The sequence below is a fragment of the Perognathus longimembris genome, chromosome 5 (genome assembly GCF_023159225.1).
Source record: "Perognathus longimembris pacificus isolate PPM17 chromosome 5, ASM2315922v1, whole genome shotgun sequence".
NCBI classification, from domain to species: domain Eukaryota; kingdom Metazoa; phylum Chordata; class Mammalia; order Rodentia; family Heteromyidae; genus Perognathus; species Perognathus longimembris.
In genome coordinates, this window is record NC_063165.1 from 80,266,811 (window position 1) to 80,283,283 (window position 16,473).

Sequence of the window (16,473 nt, forward strand, 5' to 3'; positions counted from 1 at the left end):
TAAGCCCAGCACCAGTGGCTCATGCCTGTAGTCCTAGCAACACAGGAGGCTGAGATCTGAGGAGCAGGGTTCAATGCCAGCCCAGGCAAGAAAGTCCATGAGACTCTTATCTCCAATGAACTACTCAGAAAAAGCCAGAAGTGGTGCTGTCGCTCAAGTGGTAGAGTTCTAGCTTTGAGCAAAAGAAGCTCAGGGACAGCACCCAGGCCCAGATTACAAGACTGAGAGAAGGTGGGGGTGGAGGAGGAGGCTACAAGAGATACAAAGTGAATATTGCCATGCAAAAAATTAACTCAAACTCATTTCTTCAGATCACCACCAGTTCAATACTCTTAGCATCCATTGGTAGCTCAGTGATGCTGAGATGATTAAGCTAATATTGATACCTCGCTAGTAGCAGAATTTTCAGCAAAGAATACAGGTCCAGGTGCTGGTGGCTCACACTTACAATCCTAGCTACTCTGAAGCTGAGACCTGAGGATCAAAGTTTAAAACTAGCCAAGGCTTTAAAGGCAAGTTGGTGAAATTCGAATTCTCCAATTATAGGCATGAGCCACCAGCACCTTGCTTGGGTTAGTTTTTGAGCTTTATAAAAATAACATACTGTTTATAGCCCTTCAGTACTTTTTTTTTTTTTTTTTTTACTTGCTGTTGTTTATTCCCAAGTTCTGGGATTACATGATGCCCAACCTACTTGCTATTGCATTTCTAGATCCTTCCATGCTGTTAGAGCTGTAGTTCAATCATTTTTACTGCCATATAATGTTCCAGTATGCGACTGTTCCATAATTAATGTAACCATCTTCCCTAAATGTGTATTGATCTTCCAGATATTTTCTTTTATAATCAATGACTTCATGATTATTTTAATACTACCTCTTTTCTGAGATATAAAGCTAGGAGTGAAATTAATGGATGATAGAGAATGAAAATGTTAAACTTGAAATGAAAATATTCATGGCCTAGTTGCTTTTGAAAATATGTTATTCCCATTTACACTCCAACAATATAATCGAAGTTCCTTAATATAAGAGGATATGTGATTTCTAACATAAACGTGATTTTCAGTTAATGGCTAAACATGGTCATGCTATAAGCCATATTAAATCTCTAGTGCTTCCTATAAAATATTTCTAAGTGTAAAATTTAATAATAAAATTTCACCAGAAACAAAACAATGTAAGAATTTTCACTTTTTTGTTTCTGTGTTGGTCCTGGGTCTTGAACTCAGGACCTAGGCATGGTCTCTAAGCTTTTTTGCTCAAAGCTAGTGCTCTGCCTCTTGAGTCATAGCTCTGTTTCCAGCTTTTGGTGGTTAATTGAGGTACGAGTCTCATGGACTTTCCTGCCCAGGCTGGCTTTAAGCCACAATAAAATCTTTCCTGCCCCACAAACAGAAAACCAGTCAGAGCTTAATCTATATGTATGCCAACGGAGGCTAATGTTAATATATCTATTTCTTGTTTCAGCTACACACTCTGCAATATTCCATTCTTTTACCCGATTTTTTTGTATGTTCCCTAAATAGCTCCCATTGAAAATATTTACTTCGTGTTGGGGGCACTACATTCAGGGATCTAACTAATTTAAATAAAAGAATAAGCTGGGGGCTGGGGGCTCTTATCTGTAATCCTAGCTACTCAGGAGGCTGAGATTTGAGGATCATGGTTCAAAACCAGGCAGGAAAGTCCATGAGACTCTTATCTCCAGTTAATCACCAGAAAACCGGAAGTGGTGCTGAGGTTCAAAGCGGTAGAGCACTAGTCTTCAGCAAAAGAACTCAGGGACAGGGCCCAAGCCCTGATTTCAAGCCCCATGACAAACAAAAAAAGTTAAGTTAAAGAATATTTGTAGGCACCAAGGCCCAAAATTTAAGCCTCTTGACCAACAAAAAAGAGAGAGAGATCGAGAAGAATATTTGTAGAATCTTTACTTGTTTTTACCTACATTTGGTACTACCTGTGGCTTGATTTCTGTTTAGGATACTTCAGGTAAAACTTGTGACAAAATAAAAGTCATGTGATCTAAGGTTATAAAGAAGTAAAGGTAGGATATCGCTCCCATATGGTCCCATGTCTATAAATATTAATATTAAATGGGCTAGATGCCCGTGGCTCACGCCTCTATCCGAGCTACTCACAAGGCTGAGACCAGCCAGGACAGAGAAGCGTGTGAAACTTTTTTTTTTTTTTTTTGCCAGTCTTGGGCCGTGAACTCAGGGCCTGAGCACTGTCCCTGGCTTCTTTTTTGCTCAAGGCTAGCACTCTGCCACTTGAGCCACAGCGCCACTTCTGGCCGTTTTCTGTATATGTGGTGCTGGGGAATCGAACCCAGGGCTTCATGTATACGAGGCAAACACTCTTGCCACTAGGCCATATTCATCTCCAACTAACCACCAGAAAACCCAAGTGGTGCTGGCTCAAAGTGGTAGAGCACTAGCCTTGAACAAAATAGCTCAGGGACAGCGGCCAGGCCCTGAGTTCAAGCCCCATGACTGACAAAAACAAGGACATCTTCTTGCCAGGTTTTCTTAACCACAAAAAAAAAATTTAAGACAGTTTTCCAAAGAAGTACAGCTACTAAATATATGAGGAAATGTTCAAACTCTTTAGCTATAAAGGAAACGCAAACCAAAAGATACTGAACTTCTATCTCAACCCAGTGAGAAAGGCAATCACCAAGAAAACAAAAACAGAAAATGGCTGGTGAGGATGGGGGCGGTGGAGAGATGTATGCTTGTACACTGTTGGTGGGAATGTAAATCAATGCAGCCACTATGGAAATCAGTAGGGAGATTCCTCAAATGTGATGCTGCTATACCATTCTTGAACACATGAGTATATATCCAAAAGAAGGTAAATCAGACTACAGTAGACATAACTACAAACTCATGTTACTGTGGTGCTATTTATAATAGTTAAGCTATAGAATCAGTCTGGGTGCCCAATAGCTTGATAAATTGATGAAGGAAAAGTAGTACATATGCACAGTATTCAAGAAGAATGAAATTATGTTTTTTTCAAGAACATGGGTAAAATTGGAGGTCATCCTGTTGACTAAGATGAATCAGGTTCAGAAAGAGAAATAGCACATATTTTTTGCTCATATGCAGGCTGTAGATCTAATAATAATAATAGACCATGACTATTAAACATGAACTCTTGGGGAGGGAGAAACGGGAGGGGAAAAGAGACCAACAGTTAAATATGGTTGAAGTTCATTATATGTATGAAAATAGAATAATGGACTTCACTAACTGGAAACAGTTGAAAAGGACAGAGGCAGAAGAGGAGATTAAGAAAGTAGTACAGCCAGGCACCAGTGGCTCATGCTTCTAATCCTAGCTATTCAGGAGGTTAAGATCTGAGGATCACAGTTGGAAGCTATAGAAAAGTTTCTGTGAGACTCTTACCTCCAGTTAACCACTCAAAAACCGGAAGTGGTGCTATGGCTTAAAGTGGTAGAGCTCTTAGTGAAAGAGCTCTGGTACAGAGCTCAGGCCCTGAGTTCAAGCCCCACAACCAACCAAAAAAAAAAAAAAGAGGGTAGTGTAGATGGGATGAATTTTATTAAAAGCTATGTGAATACATACAAATATCACAATGAAACCCTCTATACAATTAATTTATGCTAACGATGTTTTTAAACATTTTGCTATTAAAAGAAGTCTTCTAGTTTCAGAACAACTCATGTAAGTTTTCTTGTGGTGCATTTTGCTAGTTATTTCCCTGGGCTTGTTCCCTTCTGTTCTCTGTACCTGCTAAGAAAGGGGTCTGTTCCTTCTGAGTTATTAACATCTATGTCATCCGATGACAGATGCTTGAATGTTCCTCACAGTGTCTTTTCAGAGAGTAGCAAAATCTCTGGAGCAAGGTAATATGTTCAGATGGCTCTGGATGAGCAATGAAATGTTCTTCTCCACTCACCTTGCAGATTCATTTACTTGCAGATATAATTTACTTTTTGTTTCATTTCAACCAACAGAATCCACCCTAAACAAATAAGAGTCAAAGATAAATTACTGAATTATCTTAACTCAAAACAAATGTCCTAATTTTGAAGTATATCTCACCTCAGAGAGAAAAATACTTAAGTGAGTTGCACTTAAAGAAATAACAAACTTGGATATTGTTGACAGAAATTAGCAGAAGTATGAGAATAGTCTTCTTCACCTTATGTATGGTATATTCATGTGTACATCTCTGAAAGGGGAGAACTCGAGGGAAATTGGAGGAGAAAAGGGTTGAAAGTGCAGCAGTGGAGCTTCTTGGACACTGATTAAAGTGAACTATACAACTGGTGGGTAGAGATGGGAGGGAGGGACTTGGAGAGAGGGAGGGAACAGAAGACACTATGAAAGGAAATTACTTGTTACATGACTCATGAAATTGTACTCCCTCTGTATATCACAGCTATAATAACAATAAAGCAAATTAATAATTTTTTTAAAGTATGAGAATAAGAAGTAACATGTTGTAATCTTAGGATTAAAAAATAGAAAAGAAATCCAAGAAGTAGGCAAAGAGAACATGATCTCTCATAACTGTGACATTTCTTCATCATTTTCATCTTCTGGTACTGGTACTTGAAACTCAGAGCCTGGCACTGTCCCTTAATTTTCCACTAAATGTGGCAATCTACCATTGAGCCACAGCTCCACTTCTGACTTTTTACTGGTTAATTGGAGATAAAGAGTCTTTTGGACTTTCCTTCCTGGACTGGCTTATGACTTCAATCCTCAGATCTCAGCCTCCTGAGTAGCTAGGCTTACAGGCAGGAGCTAGCCACTAACACCAAGCTGAGACATGATCTTCAAATCGTAACAGGTATTGAGTAATTTTACAACAATTTTTTTTTTTTTGGCCAGTCCTGGGCCTTGGACTCAGGGCCTGGGCACTGTCCCTGGCTTCCTTTTGCTCAAGGCTAGCACTCTGCCTCTTGAGCCACAGCGCCACTTCTGGCCGTTTTCTGTATATGTGGTGCTGGGGAATTGAACCCAGGGCCTCATGTATACGAGGCAAGCTCTCTTGCCACTAGGCCATATCCCCAGCCCTACAACAAATCTTTAACAAGCCATTTATGGAGATTTTCCCGAACAATGCACTGGTGAAATAAATAAAAAATCAGAACAGGGCTGGGAATGTGGCCTAGTGGTAGAGTGCTTGCCTAGCATGCATGAAGCCCTGGGTTCAATTCTCAGCACCACATAGACAGAAAAGGCTGGAAGTGGACCTGTGGCTCAAGTGGCAGAGTGCTAGCCTTGAGCAAAAAGAAGCCAGGGACAGTGCTCAGGCCCTGAGTTCAAGCCCCAGGACTGGCAAAAATAATAAGAATAATCAGAAGGTATTTTTCATCTTGTCTGCCAGTCCCGAGGCTGGAACTCAGTACCTGTCTCGGCTTTTTCACTCAAAGCTAGTGACCTACCACTTAATCTATACCTCCACTTCAGACTTTGTGTTGCTTAGTTGGAGAGGAGTCTCACATACGTTTTAGCTCAAGCTGCCTTTGAACACGATCCTCAGATCTCAGCCTCCTGAGTCGTTGGGATTATAGGCATGAGCCACCGTGGCTGTCCTCAGAAGATACCTTTCTATTTCCAGTCATCGCCACCTCCGCTGTCTGAGCCCATGGTGCAGGCGCTGCTGGCTGGCCGGCCAGTCCTCCCAGCAGCAGAGCAACATGGGCACTCATGACATCTAGAGTTGGGGTGGAAAATACAAAAGTCAGCTTTCTGCTGCTCCCTCTCTGGAGACGGAGCCTGTCTCCCTGGAAGGCCAGCGTGGTTGGCTCCGAGCCTTCGCTGCGATCCAGCTCTGAGTTTGTGCAGCCACCAAGCTTCCCACGGATGGTTCCCAGCCACTAACTAGCCGAGGGCCTGTCCCAGGAGACAAGGGGCTTCTCTGACGTATGGCTCTGGCTCCAGGACTCCCTGTCTGCACCGTTGGACTTCCTGAGACTTCTCAGGGGCCAGGACTGTTTCCATCTCACCTTCCTTCCCTGTCCTCTTCATTGGGACTCAGGCTAGCATGGCGTGACAGGCTCTCCCAGCCCGTCTGCCTTCCTCCTCTCCTGCAGGTGTTTCCCTAATAAAATCCTTTCACATTGAATCTGTTTTAGCAGCTGAGTCTCCCAGGACCCAAAATAACACACTTTCTAAGTTAAGAACGGACTGGCTTAGATTTGCTTTGCTCAGAATGCCTGGCAATGCCTCAGAAATAGAAAGCTTATAAAAATACTCTGTGGTGGGCGTCCTTCAGTGGGCTTCCTGCTCCAGGAGACTCCAGCCTATCCTCCCATCCTCTGCAATGTGCCCTCCACACGGGAACTAGCATACTGCCTTCCAAGTCCTGTGTGTGTATGTGTGTGTGTGTGTGTGTGTGTGTGTGTGTGTGTGGAGAGAGAGAGAGAGAGAGAATATGCTGGTACTAGACCTTGAACTCAGGGCCTGGGCACTGTTCCTTAGCATTTTGACTCAAGGCTGGCAGCCTCCACTTCCCTGGAACCTAATTGGAGGTGAGAGTTTCACGGACTTTCCTGCCCGGGCTAGCTCCAAACTGCAACTCTCAGATCCCAGCCTTCTGATAGCATTACAGACAGAAACCCCTGACACAGGGCTGGGAATATGGCCTAGTGGCCAGAGAGCTCGCCTTGTATACATGAAGCCCTGGGTTCGATTCCCCAGCACCACATATCTAGAAAACGGCCAGAAGTGGCACTGTGGCTCAAGTGGCAAAGTGCTAGCCTTGAGCAAAAAGAAGCCAGGGACAGTGCTCAGGCCCTGAGTTCAAGGCCCAGGACTGGCCAAAACAAACAAACAAACAAAAAAACCAGAAACCCCTGACACAAGGCAAAACTATTCCTTATAATATCCTAAAATTTCTTTAACTAACAGTATGCTATTTTACTCTTCAAATGGCAGCTCAATGCCTTTTCAAAGCAGGCCCTTTGGTCCACAAAAAGGAGTTTCGAAGTTATCAGGATTCTGATCAAACTTTCTTCAGTAAATATATTCTGAAGCTTCAAATAATTATAGCTAATGCTATATAGATTGTGCTTACTTATTTAAATGCTCCACATTTGTTAATTCATTTAATCTGCCAATAGTCCTATGAAACAGGGCATTATTTGTACCATTTTATAGATGAAGAAGGCAGGGCACAAAGATTGGAATCCAGCCAATATCACACTGTTAACAAATGCAAGCGCCAGGATGCAGGCAGTCTGGCCGAGACCCAAACTCTTAACAACTACCCCGACAACCATTCTAGCACATCAACGAGGAAAGCTGGAGTTGCTAGTTGGAGGAAATATCGATGTTTTCCCTTACTGACATTTCTACTTAGAGCGCGAACATAGCACTGCTGCAGTTATTTAAAGTGTCCAAGTTGTCCTTTCTAAAATTTGAGAACCAAATAAAAGGTTAACTGCTTAAACCATAGAGTCTCATAAACAATCTAGAAACTGTAGCAAGGAATTATCATTGGCTGTCTCCTTTCTCCTAAGCAGCTTTTTATGCACACACTGCAGCACACTGACTTTTCAAAAATCATCCTTGCAGTTCCGCTGGGGAACACATTTCCATAATAAGAGCAATGAGTGTGTACAATGGTTTTCTAGGAGAAAGTCACACACTCTTTACAGCTTGGGCCACGGGAAGGCTCGCCTGTGGAGGAAGGGTTCACAGAGGAGAATTCAGGACAAGCAGAACTGGCTCCATCCCGAGCTTGCTCTGCTCTGGTCCAAATGACCAGGACCCTGAGGCACAGATTCACTTCTGAAGGAAAGAGGAGGGGACCTAGAGCAGGCAGCCCCTATCTCTTTGGGGCTCTAGGAAGCAGAGAGCCTGGTGGAAATAACACCTCTTCCTTTTCCTGAAGGCCTCCTCCTCTTCCTCTCTCTCCTCTTTTTCTTCCCCTCCTCCTCCCACTCCTCCTTCCCCTCCTCCTCCTCCACTCCTCCCTCCTCCTCCTTTTCTTCCTCTTCCTCTCCCCCTCTTTCTTCTCCTCCACTTCCTCCCTTGGGAGCCAGTTGCCAAGACCTCACAGGGCATAAGGCAGCCCTCATAGTTGGGTGTTGGGGTTGGGATTCATCCAACCCACTACTAGCTATGAGGCTTTCCTCAGTTTCCTCTGTGGTCTTATTCTTACTTTCAAATAAACCTTGCCTCTGTTCCCACTTCTGCTCGGTCATTTTTTCTTTGGTGGAGAGAAAGAACCCAAGACTCCTTGACAAGTCTTTTTACTGATTCCAATTACCTAATGAATCTGAGGGGTGAATCTTGCCTGATGTCAACATTGCACAGCGCCCTGGAATTTCTGCCAAATCCATCAGGGAAAACAACTTGGCAAGATGACCACATTTCAAAAAGCAGGTGTGAAATAAATTTAAGGTTTATAGGCTGATGAGAGCCAAAGCCAGGCTCTCCACTGACCGTTGTTTGTCACTGAGCGGCCTGTGCCAAGAATCTGTGCACATAGAGGCTGTGGATTTCAAGGGCCTTTGCAAATAGCTAGTTGTGCTTCCTGCCAATTTTGCTTCATTTTCTGGTGCAAATGGCAGCTGCGCCAGTTAAGTGTTTGTGGATTTGACTGAATTGCCTTGCGTTCTTTCTTGTTTTTGTGTTTTTTTACACTAGTAATTTTGGATTTCAGAAAAGTGAAGGTGTTGAAAATGAGTGCACAGATTTTGAGATTTCCCATTAACATTTTTAAAGAGCAAGGAGGTTGGCACTCCTCTGGGAACGCCGGCTGGAGTTCACTATTGATTGCCTTCACATCCCGTGCTGGAAATGAAAAGAAGTCTCACGTCACAGAGGCTGAAATCACAACTTAGCAATGGCGCTCACATAACCGACCCTTTCCTTCACTTCCAAATAGCAAGCCAAGGGGCTGGGGATATGGCCTAGTGGCAAGAGTGCTTGTCTCGTATACATGAGGCCCTTGAAGCCAAATCATACTGGGGGGGGGGGGGCGGGTTATTATTTGCTTTTTGTGTGTATGTGTGTATGTGCATACTGGGGTTTGAACTTGGGGCTTCACACTTACACTTGGCTTTTTTGTTCAAGACTTGGCCACTTGAGCCACAGTTATTTTCTCTTTTTTTCTGGTTAATTGGAGGACAGGTTAGTCTTAGATTTGTCTGCCCAGGCTAGCTTAGAACCTGGATCCTCAGATCTCAGTTCCCGAGGAGCTAGGGATTACAGGTATGAGCCACTAGTGCTCAGCTCAGTTAACTGGGCTTGATCGGCAGTGTATGCACCTAACATCAGTGGTTAGTCCATTTCACTTTCTCTTTAGAGTCAGTACATAGGAATGAATAACAAATGTCTTTTTAAAAAGTCACTTTCCAGTTAAGATTCTGTCATTTGCAGGGGAATGGATGGACCTAGACAAACCATGCTAAGTGAGGTGATCCACGCTCCGAGAGACAAATGGAGCATTTTTCCCTCACAGGCGGAAGCTAGAGTAAAATATAAGGACATGCAGGACACTAGGCAGCCACACACAGTCAGACTAAAGGAGGATACTGTTGAGGAGGAACACTTAAAACTCTGTCCATCGAAACAACCAACTACAGGAAATGCAAACGTGAAGGTTTTTTTGTTGTTATTGCTATTGGTGGTGTGGTGGTGGTATTTGGTTTTGCTTTGTTTGTTTGTTTTTTCCCTTTGGGTTTACTTTTTCATTGAGGGGACACAGAAGGGTGGGAAGAAGGGTGAATAAATGCAGTCATAGTTTTCAGTATACACTGTGTGGAAAATGAACTATGCAACTTGGGGGGCAGGGATGGGGCAGGGGGAAACTGGGGGAAAGTAAAGGCTGGGGTGATGTCCAAAAAAAGAAATCTACTCATTACCTGATGTGTGAAATGGTAGCCTGTTTGTACAATGCCTTAATAGAAACAATCACATTATTTTTAGGTCACTTTCCATTATAGTTCTCAACCCATCCGTTGGTTCTAGCATTTTACTTCTCTTTTCCCTATAGGGAAGGAACATGGACTTCCAGGAAATCCAGTTCCGGTCTGGAACTTCCCATTGGACTGAGGCAAAGCCAGTCAGAGCGCACTGGCTCCTAGCTATTTGAAGGGAGCATGGAAACATGAGTCCTGCACCACTTTGCTAAGAGGGAGAAAATACACCAGAAGAAGCTGGAGTTGAGAGAGTCACAGAGGGGGAAAAAGGCAGATTTTTTATGTCCTCAAAACTTCTGGATCAAACCACCTGAATCCTGCCCTGTCCTCTTTCCACTGTTGGTTTTTGTGCCAGTCCTGAGGCTTGAACTCAGGTCTTGGGTGCTGTCTCTGGCATTTTTGTTCAAGGCTAGCACTCTACTAGATGAACCACAACTCCACTTCCAGGTTTTGTGATGCTTAATTGGACATAAGAGTCTCACAAACTTTCCTTCCTCAGCTGGCTTCTAAATGTGATCCTCAGATCTCAGCCTCCTGAGTGGCTAGGACTACAGGCATGAGCCACTGGCACCCAGTTTGCTGGTTATTTTTAAGATAAGGTCTCACATTGACTTTTAAGTGTCCAGAACTGTGCAGAAATGAATTCCTGTCACTTGTACTAATGCATTACATCAGCCCCAGGACACTCTGTGTCTCCCTGTGAAGAGGGGTGACATCTCTCAGGGACTCTGCCACCTGCTTATGCATCTGACTGACCTTTCTAAGACCCCCTTGAGCTCAGCTAAACCAACATTTATTCACTGCACATTTCATGCCTGTCAGTGCGCATTCTATATTGCCATGTTTTTTACAATAGTGAAAAAGACAGACACAGCCAGCCACTGACCCCATTGATCTCTGTGTCTAGAGAGAAAAAGGCTGAAAGTTAAACAAGAAATTACAAGAAAAAAAAAGCTGGGCACAGCAGCTCCAGCCTGTAATCAAGCTACTTGAGAGGTGGAGACCAGGCGACCGTGGTTAGAGGCCAGCCTGGGGGGAAAAGTCTGTGAGACCCCATTTGAACTGATGGCTGAGCACAGTGTTTGCCTGGAGTCTCAGCCATGTGTCACAAATAGGAGGATTAAAGTCCAACTGGCCCAGGCAAAAGGTAAGAACCTGCCTCAAAAAGAACCAACACAAGAAGAGCTGGCAGAGTGCCCCAAGTGGTAGAGCCCTGGCCCAGCTAATATAAAGTCCTGAATTCAACCCCTAGGAAAGAAGAAAGGGGGGAGGAGAAGGAGAAAGAAAGAGAAGCGGGAGAGAGGGAATGAAGGGAAGAAATCACAAGAACTAAAGAAGACGATTTCATGCCCTCCAATGTCATGCTAAGACATTATCCAATGGGCCTGCCTGGAATTTTTTAATTCCTTGGAAAAGCATACCTTTGTTCAGCTTTGCCTTTGACTATTAGATTTGACTGTTGTAGATTTCTATCCAGTAGACTTATAATATTGGATGCCGAATACGATAAATATGTTGTATACACAGGACATTAGCATTTAAAAATACCTTCCTTCTTGGGTGCCACTTGTGCCTCCTAACATCTTCATCCATCCATCAATGAATTCAGTACATTTTCTGACGTGTTCATTCTGTTTTAGGGTGTGAGTCATGATTTTTTACTCCTGGAGTATTGTACTTAGACACGGAGTGGTACACCTATCTCTAAATTATATTTCTACAATATTGTACATGTTCTGTTCAATTTTTCTCTTTTCATCGGTACATGATGTTTTAATATAATAGTTTGTATAGATATATTCTATTTGTGAGACTTTCTATGAGAATTGGCTGAATTCCAGGCAGAAGAAAACTGGAGATTGCTGCCCCCTTATGGAAGAGCTGGAGAAGTGCAAGCTTCCAATTCCTCCGGGAACTCTTGAGGCCCTTGCTTCTGTCTCCGACTTGGCCTTTGCTCAACATCAGGGAAATGAAGGCTTCTGTGCAAAGCATGAGGCATCTCCCAGAAGTAGGACACTCATGAAATTAAGTGTCCAGGCTGAGACTTGATCATAAGTACTACGAACATTTTCTGACCAGGCAGGGCAGGATGAAACCGTGTGGCCTCTAAAGGCTATGGAGGCTCAGAAAAATCATATCCCAAAGGGAAGGCTCCAGGAGCAGTGTCCTTCTGAATTTGTCCTGTCTTCCTGTCTCCTATACCCTTCTCTCCCCACAAAGCAACTGGAATCTCGCTTCCCTGAGATGATTATAGAAACTAGAAACTGTTTTTGTGACCCTAAGCAAGCCATACCTGCAGGCTAGAACTACATTCTTTTCTGGTCTGTTTAGGAATTTGGCATAAATAAATTCTTCAAACCATCTCGTCTGACAGATCGTATGACACCATTCTAGACGAGATTTTTTGCCACAAAGTCAGGAGGAAGGGAGGCAGCACAGAGGCTCTGGGTGGACGGGCCTTCCTGGGTTGTCCCCACTTGCTCTTTTAGCACTCAATTGATGATTCTGTCCATGCTTCATCAAAGCTAATTCTAAAAATGGAGAGCTCACTCTGAGCCTGGGCGTTCAATCTGAAGGCTCCTATGTTGTGTAACACTATAATCAAGTACATCTGTTGTACTCTTCTCTTATTCATGTCTTTTAGTGTCTGTCATAATGGCAGGATAGGGACCATCTCCCTTTCTGCTCTTATGAGTTCCTACCTTGAGTCAAACCAACTCTGTTCATGGGCTGGGCTCTTTGACATGATCCCTTAGAGATCAGGAAAATATTGAGAGGCTTTGCTTTTCTCAGAAAATCCATGCTTTAGGCAGGAGATAGGATATTTTTATCTAGTTTAGCAGGCCAAACCAGACCAGATTGTGTTAACAATATCTAAATGGCATAATGTGTATATTAGGAACTCTTGAGTTTTAATCTACACTCTATGTTGCAATATGAACTTCCAGTCTGACATTTGTCTTTAGACAGTGTTTACGGTAAGGCCTTATTTAGCAAGTAGTTGCAATACACCTTGTAGCCAAAGATGAGAAGAATTCCAGGCAAGGAAACTGGTATCTTGTAAATAGTGATTTGTAAGCATCAGAAAGAAAATAAAAATATATCAAGGATTCCATAGCTTTCCTTTACCCAATTACATCTTTTTAAAGTCTCCTTTAAAGTATTTTATGTCTTTTTTTATTAAGTACAATTTTTAAAGAAAAAAATCTTTTCATTTCAGCCTCTAATAATCTTGGATGACAGCTACAGTGAGATGTGCATTTGCAGGATGACCTGTGGGTTTTTTTTTTCTTTATTGTCAAAGTGAAGTACAGATGGATTACAGTTTCATATGTAAGGCATGACCTGTGATCTTAAATGTTCTAGAAGTTCCACAATACCAGGAGTCAGTTCTTACTGTGCAGTTTGTGAAATAGTGACTTTTCAATTCCATCATACCCTCTACACATTTCTGTAGAAAAGTTTTTCTTTTCTCCTACCTCAAACATCGTATCTCCTCTGCCTCCTATATTTTTAATGACTCTATGGATGTTGGTTTTTGTGTTTTGATTTGTCCAATATGTTATAATTATCGGCCTTATTTCTTGATGAATGCTCAAAATTTCTCAGGCTTGCTATTGCTATTCAATTTTAATTCTCCCTGTAACCTTTTTCATCTGTTTCATTGGTCTTTGTTCTCTAGCAAAAAAAAAAAAAAAGATATTTCAGGCTCACCTTTCCATGCCCCAGATTTGAATTGCCATTTCTTTAAGGAGCTCGGCTTCCCCACAATGGAGAAGAATGCTTTGAAGCCAAGATCTGGCCTCCCTGTTGTGTTGTTCCCTTAAGTGTATTGCCTCTTGGCCCTTTTCCTTCCCTTTGACACAGCCCCTTTGGCTTTCGTTTAGCTCAATGGTATTTCATGCTGCATGAAATATATCTTTAAAAAAAATCACAATCTTCTTGGGAGAAGTGTTTTTGTTATTACAGATAACTCCAAACTGACCCTGCTTTCAGTCCGTGATTGTGTATTCTCAGGGACAATTCACTCAAATGAGATTGTTAGATTAAAAGCTAAATGCAAGTGATGTGTGGTGTTTTTTTTTTTCTTTTGGTTTTGCTTTTCCAGTCCTAGGTTTGAACTCTGGGCCTGGGCACTGTCCCTGAGTTCCTTTTGTTCAATGTTAGTGCTCTACCACTTGAGCCACAGTTCCACTTCCAGGTATTTCTTTAATTAGAGAGAGGATTCTCACTGACTTTCCTGCCCACGGCTTCAAACCATGATCCTCAGATCTCAACTTCCTGAGAAGCTAGGATTACAGGTGTGAGCTCCCAGTGCCCAGTGCAAATGCTGTTTTGTTATATTTCACCTAATTTGTCCTCTCAGGAGAGGACACATAAGATTGTATATGAGATCTGTTGTACTACAAAATGTCTGTAGCTTATAGTGCTACACAATATATTTTAAAAGCACTGAGAGTAGTGTGCTTGTTTGTGTGCCAGTCCTGGGGCTTGAACTCAGGGCCTGAGGATTGTCCCTGAGCTTTTTTTCTTTCTTTCTTTTTTTGCTCAAAGCTAGTGCTCTACCATGTGAGCCACAACTCCAATTCCAGCTTTTTGGTGGATAATTGGAAATGACCATTGGACCATTTCCTGCCCAGGCTCACTTCGAACCATGATCCTCAGACCTCAGTATCCTCAGTAGCTAGGATTACAGGTGTGAGCCACCAGCATGTGGTTTTTAAGTGTCTTCAACACAAAAAATAAAGTATATGAGGTAATGCATACATTAAGTGGCTCATTTTAGCCATTCTACAATATGTATATTCTAAACATTCTACATCATAAATATTTATCATTTTAAGTTATGAAATACAACTAACTAATTAAAAAAATAAAAATGTTAAATGATGTATTGGCTTCGAGGCTTCCTGGCATATGCTTGTAATCTTAGCGTACCTTCTGGGAGGCTGGGTCAGGAGGGCTGGAGATTAGAGGCCAGTCTGGAATACAGAGTTCCAGGTCAGCTTGAGCTACATGCAGAGATATTGTCTTTCCCCCAACCTCCCCCCACAAAGATATATTGACTATAAACACACATGAAAAAAATAAAGACAGAAGGAAGAAGTAGAAAAAATGCGAATAGAGCTGCATTTCCCTATTTTCCAATGTTTTACAATTTTATGACACATTTCTGTAAAAAAAAAAAAAACACTTCAATTTTGTTAAATATTTATTCTCTGCTTCATAGTTAGACTTTAGGATAGCATTAGAGTATTTGATAATGGGAAGTATACTACCGCTTAAAGAGGCAGCTGAAACTATTCAGAGATGCAATACAGCATTTTCTCCAAACACCAGAGTTGAAGCTTAAACTATAAGAAACATCAACAGGGGGGCTGGGGATATGGCCTAGTGGCAAGAGTGCTTGCCTTGTATACATGAGGGCCTGGGTTCAATTCCCCAGCACCACATATACAGAAAATGGCCAGAAGGGGCGCTGTGGCTCAAGTGAGCAAAAAGAATCCAGGGACACTGCTCAGGCCCTGAGTCCAAACCCCAGGACTGGCCAAAAGAAAAAGAAACATCAACAGTAACGTCCTTTCGTGATTGTTGGTGGCTGGAGGGATGGGGGTCTCAGATTTCTTCCCTGTAAATGGTGGCGATGATGCTCCTGCCCTCCAGAGTTGTGTGGGGATTACATGAGAGAATATATATGAATACTTAGATAGGCCTGCAATGAATTGTCAGCTTGTGTTAGCTTGCTGGCTTGGGGGTTTTGTTACAATATTAAAACTTGGATACAGCGCCCTCTTGTGTCCATATGTTGCAGTATTTCTAATCTTAGCGTTTATTAATACTTTATATTCATGCATTTGAGATGACAGTTCTAGGACCATGCCTTTTCCACTCATCTTATAGAAGCAATAGGGATTAAATCTTTTAAAAACACATGTTATGTTCATGATTATGAAAGCTATATGTACTCACTATATAGAATTTAGAGAATATTGACAGCTACAGAAAATTCTAGTCACGTAATAAAATGACTCACATGTTTAACTTTTTTTTTTAAGTGCCAGTTCCGGGGCTTGAACTCAAGACCTGTTTTCTCATTATGTTTGAAATAGGATCTTGCTTTTTATTTCTTTTTTCTGAGACTGGGACTTGGATTCAGTAGCTGATGCTTTTGCTCATTGGCTGGTGCACTACCACCCTAACCATGCCTCCAAGCCAGAGTCTCTTACTTTTTGAAGAGAGAGCTAAGACTATTCTCTGGTGATTATGGAGATTGAAGGAAAAAAAGAAGTTACCCCAAAGACACTCTGACCCATATTTTCATTCAATGAACAGAAACAAGATTTAGTGGTAAAATCTCTATGGGCCACATTATTGCTTAGTTCAGTGTGTGTGTGTGTGTGTGTGTGTGTGTGTGTGTGTGTGTGTGTGTGTGTTAATGCTAAGTTTCCTTATATTCTTAAAATATGGCTGATAAATGTTTTTTGGCCCCAACATGCTTTTTGAGGGAACAAACTGAGAGTGTTTGGGAAAACACTATTCCTATGCCTGAGTCATCTAATC